The following is an 8,933-nucleotide window of genomic DNA, read 5'->3' as shown; positions in this document are numbered from 1 at the left end:
GGCCGAGCGCGGCGGCGAGGGCACGGGGAAGGCGCTCTGCCGCCTCCTCCGGAACACCGCGCGCAACCTGTCGCCGTCGTTCCCGCCCCCGTCAGCGACATCCACAAAGGCTCGTCCCTGACCTTAGAGCACAATCAGAGCTCTTGGCCCACCTCTGCCAAGTAGACAGCTAAGGGAGGAGAACATTAAGACTCCTCCGCGACTTCCCTGTTCTCCTTGATGGCTTGCCAAGCAGTGCCGCTTCCTACCGCTCCTCAGAGACCCGTGCCGTGGTGGGCGCGGAGCTCCATGGGCCACACTGTTTCAGTGTCCCCACAAACCCCCGCAGTCCAATTTCAAAAGGTAGTGTTACCGCAGCCTCTTTAATCCCAAGGTTTGAAATGAGGGCTCCGAGGGTGACTGCGCCAGGCGCTGTACGGAACACCCTATGCGGTGATAACGATAACAACAGCAAGCACCTAACTTTCATCAGGGCTTCCTCGGTGCCAGATTAACACTTGGCCACTTATTGTCCTAAGCACTTCACAAGCATTTCCTCTGGCCCTGAGCAAACATCCCATCCAGTGCGAGGGGCAGAGCCACGGAGGAAAGGGCAGCGAGGAAGAAACGGGGGAGAGCCAGACGAACTACACTCCTCATCTCTGTGACGAAACATGCGACCAGAATCGCTACTTATAACTTCCTTCTTCCACTGCTCGCTCCTCGCTTTCCAGCCAGGACCTCAACTGCTCAGAATTGTTTGCCCGAAACTTTATTCGCAGTGGGTCTGGCTCCTTATCGGTCCTGCCTACATGTGGCAGTACTACGACGTCCTTCCCCGTGGGTTCCTTATCTAACATAGGCTTCCCAAGACTGGGGACATGGCTCAGCACGCACAAGGCCCCGTGTTCCGTTCCCAGCACGGCCAAGAAAGGGGAGGGGCTTAATTTGGCAGTTCATTCAGTACTGTAAATCTTCTATCTTCTAGGATTTATGGAAGTAAATACTCACTGTTACAGAACAGTTTCTCTTCCAATTATGTCATGAAAAGCAAAGGCGAAAAGGGAAACTTGAAAACAATGTGGACGTGGAACATTTTCTTTCACAAGAAATTTGAAAAGAAAATTCTGGCTCTTAGACAGATATGGAAAGATAGCTATACATGTGTGAAGGCCATGTCCCACCCAACTCTTGTTCTAATAAATCTAGGAAGCATGTGAGTTAAAAAGCCTGGAGGTGGCTCACACTTTTAATGCCAGCACTCAGGAGGCTGAGGCAGGAGGATCACTGCAAGTTCAAGACCAGCCTGAATTGCATAGTGAAACCCTGACTCAAAAAGACAAAAAAAAAAACCAAAAAACACCAAAAAACCTGAAGCGCCATGGTATAAGTTCAAATAGGGCAGCTCTCTTTTTCCTATATAAACACCTAAAATGTGTTTCTCTGAAAGAGAAAGCCACCTAATTTTCATTTGAAGTATGACATTTGGCTTTGTTGCTGTCAATGATACTGCTTCTCGTATGACATGAGAAAATCTTGACATCGTACCCACTATCATTATAATTAAAATCACATGACATTATCTTGACAAGTCCAGATCAATTACTTCTCAGCTCATTCAGTGAAGCCAGTATTACTCTGGTGCCAAAACCAAAAAAGACAGTATTCGAAAGAGAAATGAAAAACTACACACCAGTATGCCTGATGAATATAGAGATAAAAATGTTTGGCAAAACACTAGCAAATAGAATTTTAAAATGCATTTAGAAATTGTAACAGTTTATTCCAGAAGGGTAAAGCTCATTCAATATTTGAAAAGCAATCAGTGTGGTTTGTTATAGTAACAGGCAAAAGAAGCGATAGTATGATTATAATATTTCATACATGCAAAAAAGACATAATATGATTATCATATTTCATGCATATAAGCATTTGACAGAATCTAATAACCATTCATGACAAAAACTCTCAGTAAACCACAGAAGAGAGAGCTTGCTCAACTGGAACTTCTGTAGAACATCATCTATAGAAGACCTATGGTGATAAGATGGACACTGTCTTATGAAGACTGGGAACAGGTAAGGATATCCACTTTCCCCACCCTTAATTTGACATAGTACTAAAAATTTTGACCAATGGAATATGATAAAAACAAAGTCATATATATTGGAAAGAAAGTAACAGTCTCAACTTGCAGATTACATCTTTTTTTTTTTTCGGTACCAGGAATTGAACTCAGGACCTTGCACTTGCCAGGCAGGCATTGTGGCACGGAGCCATATCACCGGCCCCAGATTACATCACTGTCTTCATCAAATGTCTCAATGAATTCGTAAAAATAACCCCCATAACTAATAAATGAGTTTTTGCAAAATTGTAGGATACAAGATTATCTCTTTATACAATTTCAAAGCTTTTGCTGAGGCCATAGTAATCAAAATTGTGTGGCATTGCCAGAGACGCAGACATGTAGTTAAGTGGAACGGAATTGAGAACCCAGAAACAGACACATAACTTTGTCCAACTCTTTTGACAAAGGTGCAAAAGCAATTCGCACCTTCCAGTGGAGGAAGGGTAGTTTTTTCAGCAAACAGTACTGGAGTAATTAAACATTAATATAGACTAAAACAAAACAAGCAAAACTCAAACAAACAAAAAACTCAATCCAAACCTCACATGTCACACAAAAATTAACTCAAAGTGAATCCTACATTTAAATATAAAACATAAAGCTGTCAAACTTTTAGAAGGTGGCAGGAGGAAATCTTTGGGATCTAGAACCTAGTGATGAATTCTTAGACATGGCACCAAAAGTATGACCTATAAAATAAAAATTGATAAAGTCGATTTCATTGAAATTAAAACTCTTGCTCAATAAAATACATTAAGAGTACATAGAACAATCTATACCTATATATCTAACACAACGGTCATCAAGAACATAAAAGGGAGTCCCAGAAGTCCATGCAGTGCCCCTGCAGTCTCCACGGTTCCTATGCAGTCTTGGATCTGAGCCGCTGAGGCATCTGTTCCACAGGCACTTTCCCTGAAGTGCACTCTTACGGGGAGCCTGTTGGGAGTTAATGCCTTGACTAACATTGAGGATTTAGCAACGGTTCTGATTGTTTCCTGTTGTAGAGGAATGCAAAGCACACTAATATTTAACCTAAACTACAACAGGAAACAATCAGAACCGTTGCATTGAGCTACGGAAGGAGAGAGTGAAACAGCTGAAAAGTGATTACGATGCATTCTGGAAAATCACTGCACCTGAAGAAAAAGGTAGAGCATAGGAGAGAAGAAATGAAGTTCAAATTGGAAGAACTTCTTTCTCTAAAATGAGCAAAAGACTATACACAGGTAATTACAAGATGAAGAGATAGATACTTTAGCAAAACTGAATGAAAGAATGACAAACTTTTCAGATCATGCCTCCTCGTCAAAATATCTGTTAAAGGGTATAGAGAGAAAATGTGTAAAGTCAGAAGTACAATTCCTGACAAATGTTAACAGCATCTATCACAGATACAGAAACTTTAAATATCCAGAAACTTTTTCATTCAATTTCAAAGATTATGATTACCAGCTTCCTCCACAATATTCTGGCCCAAACAAAATTATCAAGCAATTTCAAATACATGCAATTCTAGATTCCAAAACAGTACATTGTAAACTTATTGTTTCAGAAGATAGAAAAGCTAACCTGGCATGGTGGCGCATGTTTGTAATCCCAGCACTCGGCAGGCTGAGGCAGGAGGATCACTGGGAGTTCAAGGCCAGCCTGGGCTACGAAGAGAGTTCAAGGCCAGCCTGAACTACACGGCTAGACCCTGTCTCAAAAAAAAAAAAAAAGATAAAAAAGCCGTGTGATATGGAAATATGCAAAAAATTACCTTGTAGCCCCATGGAGATTTTATACCTTGTTAGCAGTTATAAGGGTTATAAGAGATATAAAAGATAAATCTGAATTGACCATGGGTGTCTGTAAAGAGTCTCTTCTAGAAAAGAAAAAGAATCAAAATCAACTGATTTTAGGACAGGATGGATTTGGAGAATTGAACAATGTAATCAGACTAATTATATTGCATTAGGTTTTAAGGAAATTATCTTCTGCCAGAAGTAGTAGCTAGTACTATTGACATTTCATATACTCTGAAGTGGGTGAGGTTTCCTTTCATAATTTGAAAGATCTCTTCTGGATATTTTTAATGATCATTTTTACAGGAGCAGATTGATCTTATTTCTTCACTGGAACTGACTCAAAACCCTTAAAATCTGTACAGTCTGAATGATGAACTATTAGAAAGCTCTCATTTGTTTTTCTTTCAGTAGACATAATTAAGCCAATGAATCTGGTCAACAGTTCTGTAAGTTTGTTTTTAAGTGTTTACTGTAAACAGCCATAACAACCTGATCTCTTTCAGGAAGTTCTAAAGAAATGTTATTATAGTACTTACTTTAGAGGTAAATTATGGGTCCTATTAAAAACTGGTCCTATTCAGAAATTCTTAGACAAAATACTTGAGAATTGTCTTGGTTAGTATTCTCATTGCCGAGGCAAAATACCCGACAGCCCCAATTAAAGGAGGAAAGGTTTACGTGGCTCACAGTGGGTAGAAGTTTCAGTCCATAGCTGGCTGGCTCCAAGGCAGGGCAGTGCAGCAGAGGGCATCGCAGAGGAGAAACAGGCATGGCAGGCAGAAGGCAACAAAGGCATGCAATTGAGAATAGTAGCTTCTTTCTGCCCCTTTTATATTTTATCTAAACTTCCTGGTTTAAAATGGGTGCCAAACCAATCAGTGGACTCATTTAATAAACCCTTAATCCCAGCATCTTTAATCCTAGCATTGCCACGATGAATCAATCACACACTCTAGATTCAGCCATCTCTGAAAAAGCCCCACCTATGACCGCATGAGGCCCTGGGGGGACATCTAGACACAAACTATACAAAAGGGAAATGAGGAAGGACAGATGGGCTTCATTCTCTGGAGGAGCTCCACTCTTCACCTTCAGTTTAGACATCGTCTCCTGGCTTCTAGCACAGACTCTTTGACTTCCGCCTTGGATCCTTCAGCCTTCCAGTGTAGACTCATCAGCCTTCCATCGCAGACCCATCAGCCTCCTGACATGGACTTGCATGGACACTGCAGTGAGCTCCAGACCCTGGACTGATTCCTTCTGCCTCCAGTGTTCAGACAGCCTCTGCATGCTTCCTCACCCAACTCTGTGGCTGACCGTCGTAAGCCAATCTTGTAATTTCTTATACATTTGTATATCCTGTGTTATATCTGTTTCTCTAGTAAAACCCTGACTGCTATGCAAGCCATAACAAGAATGTATTACTTAGAAGAATGCATTACTCCAGTAGTTGCCAATAAAAACCCATTTGCTTTGTTAAAAACTCCCAAAACTCAACAGTAAATACAAGCAAATAAAACCCTAATAATACAATTAGAAAATAGGCAAAGGACACAGACAGGCATTTCACTGAAGAGGAGATATAGATGATGAATAAGCACATGGGAAGATGTTCAACATGATTAGCTATTATGAGAGTGCATATTAAAACCACAACAAGATGCTGCTAGTTATCAGAATTGCTAACCTAAAAAACTCTGCAGAATCCCCACATTGATTTCCTGACCTACGGAATGAGGGTATCATGGCAAAAAAGCCCAAGTAGAAACCCCTAGAGCTTTTACCCACCAGTGTAAATCAAAAGAAGTACCACCTGCTTAGAGGGGAATTTCAGAAATTGATTCTGTCATCAAAAATTTGAAAACTATAAGGAAGAAAATTCCTATCACGCTCCCATTTCATTCTCCACTTTGGCCCATACAGCAAGTCTTGATAAATGTAATGATTTTATTTTTATTATTATTATTATTATTTTTGGTCTTTGTGAGACAAGCTTTCATTATGCAGTTTGGGCTGGCCTTGAACTCACTTCATAGCCCAGGTTGGCCTTGAACTCGCAGTGATTCTCCTGCCTCAGCCTCCTGAGTGCCATGATTGCAGGCATGGGCCACCACTCCTGACCAGTGTGGCAATTTTAAAACAAAAGCCTCAAATTTGTCCATATTTCTCCCATTTATAAATGGGTCAACATCCCCTCCCCTTGAACCTATGCAGAACTGTAACTTCTTAAACTGTAGAACACAACAAAGCTGATGGTACAAGACTTCCAAGGCCATGTCACGAAGGCAATGCAGCTTTATGTCGTAGTCACTCTTAACACTCGGTTCTTGAACCTTGACCTATCCCACACAGAGTCAGACTCTGAGTCTGCCATACCACAAGGAAGTCCAGACCACATGGAAAGACCCACTCCAGTAGGTGTTCCAGTGCCCGTGGAACCTCGCCTCCCACCAGTGTGGCCAGACTGCAGGAGCAGGACATGTGCACACAGGAGCACACTGTGGGCAGGAACGGGTTTGTCACTTGCACAGTGAGGCTTCTGGGGAGAGCAAGGCTGGTCACCCCGGCTGCCGAGTGCCTGAGACTGAGAGTCAGCTGCCGTTGAACTGAGGCTAGGGTGGGCTGGCAGGTTCCCAAGTTCGAGCAGGGCATTGCATGGCTGGACCATCCTGCCAGCACGAAGAAGGGGACCCCAAGGATTCTGGCCTAGGTTTGGGTCAGAGAGGAAGTGGGAGGAATGGGGCTGCAAGCTGTCAGCTGTCAGATGCTAGAAATGGCTCCTTGTAGAAGGGGAAGTGTCGTTTTATCCAGCGTGTCAGGTCCCGAGAACGAGGTGCCCGTGGATGAAAAGAAAAAGTAAGAGAAATGAGAGAAGCAAAAGTCTGGCATCAGGGGGCTTACTGCCTCTTGGACTGCAACCCCGAATACCAATTTCAGTCACCTTTTATTGAGTGAGAACCTAGGGCGTAGCTAGCACCAATGGGTGGATCCCAAACGTTCTAGCAAGGATAACCAAAGGATTATCCTTTTGCACATGTAATCCAAGACACGCCTGTAATCCCAGCACCCAAGACACGCCAATAATCCCAGCACTCAAGAGGCTGAGAAAGAAGGATCGTAAACTCAAGGTTAAACAAATCATTGTGTTCTTAACGCATTCTAATCCAAGAATGTCCTTCTCCACAGGGAAGTTAGAACAGCGTGGGAAGGGTCAGGGACACGAGCACCTAGGAGACAGGTTAGTGAGGAAGTACCCAGAAGAGAATAGCTGCCAACCAGCCCATAACCCCTAGCCATCCAGCCGTCTCTACCAAGGCCTTGGACAGCATGGAGCAGAAGAAGCCATTCTCACTGTTCTCTGTCTAAATTCCTAACCTGAAGAACCTGTCCACACAATGAAATGGTTGCTTAATATTACTGAAGTTTTGCAATGGTTTGTTAATGCAGAAAAAGACACCTAAACTGTGGACATTAAATGACTCTGGATTGCTAGAAGCTTAAACAAGATGCAATTTCAATTGCTGCTACAGTTCCAGATGTGATCCCCTTGCTATAGCAGTTCTACACCCCTCCCAACATTGTCCATGAAGCTATAGATCTGAGCAACATTGAAGGCTCTGTTACATTGTTACTTGGGACATAACACCTTGTGAGGCTAGAGTGTGTTAGAGTTTAGAACTTGAATGTCCCCCAAACTCCCAAGTGCTCAGGGGCAGGGCTTTCACGGGGTGCTGTACTCATGAGCGGATTCGTTTCAGGGCTGAACGTGCTTTTAGAAGATGGGGCCTGGTTAGAGGCAGTCACTAGGGGTGGGACCTGGAAGGGGTTATCTCCTTCCCTAGGTCCTGGGTCTGCCCTTTGTTCTCTGCTTCATGGCTGCCCAGACCCTCCCACCATGGACTTAAAAACTGTGAGCCAAAATAAACCTCTCTTCTTTAAAGTTGTGGGTGTTGGGTATTTTGTCCCAGTGATGAGAAAGTGACTAAGACAAAGTGTTGTTCTACAGGATCTGTGTACTCTAGTCAGTTTTCATTGCTGTGCCAAAATACCTGACAGAAATCAACTTTTAGGAAGAAAGGTGTAGTTCAGATCATGGTTTCAGAAGTTTCAGTCCACGGTCTTCCGGTTCCATTGTTTTTAGGCCCTTGGCAAAGATGTGATGAAGGAAAGCTGCTCAACTTGTTAGCAGCCAGGAAGTAGAGTGTAAAGGAAAGTGTGAGAGGACAAGATAGTCCTCAATGTAATGCCCTCCGACCGATTTCCTTCATTTAGACTGCACATGTGAAGTTTTCATCACCTCCCAATAATGCCATAAACTTACAGTCTCTTTGATGGATTGGTTCCCTGCTGAACTTAGTGTTCTTGTGATCCAATCTGAAAGCTCCACCTCTGAACACACAAGACTATGGAGACCATTTTAGATCTAAAGCACCAGAGCCATTAAGTGGTATAGTTTTTGTCATGCTCAGAATGTAAGAGGTCTGGAAAACAGAGAGTTGTAGTGGAGATGGCATATCTCAAGTATTCTGAATGGTGTACCTTTGGAATGTTGCTTCACGACTTCATGATTCTGTACTAGGCTGATTCCAGTACTAGTATCGAAGAAAGGCACATTTCCACTTAAGAGACCTGAGGGTTACTTTACTCACTTCAAACAGACCTGCTTGGCAGTTTCTTCACTGCTCCTGTCATTACACACCCTTCCCCTCTCCAGCAGACTTCCCATCACAATTCATTGACCACCAACTGTAAGACAGCCCAGTAAAGGATGTACCAAAAGCCTCACTGCCTTAGCTAGCTTTGTGACACGTGGGTGTAATCCCAATACTTGGGAGGCTGAGGCAGGAGGGCCACAGTGACTTTGATGCCAGGTTGGGCTACATAGTGAGTTCAAGGCCAGTCTAGAGTACATAGTGAGACTCTGTCTCAAAAAACAACCAAACAAACAAATCCCACTGGTTTATACCAACATGATTCATATCTCAAACATGGACACAGTGCTGTTCTAAATAAAACTGAGGCTTTACTAACAA

Source organism: Chinchilla lanigera, unplaced genomic scaffold (genome assembly GCF_000276665.1).
Source record: "Chinchilla lanigera isolate Chin_1 unplaced genomic scaffold, ChiLan1.0 scaffold00193, whole genome shotgun sequence".
NCBI classification, from domain to species: Eukaryota; Metazoa; Chordata; class Mammalia; order Rodentia; family Chinchillidae; genus Chinchilla; species Chinchilla lanigera.
The sequence above is the reverse complement of the archived record's forward strand: the minus strand, read 5'-3'. Positions refer to the sequence as shown.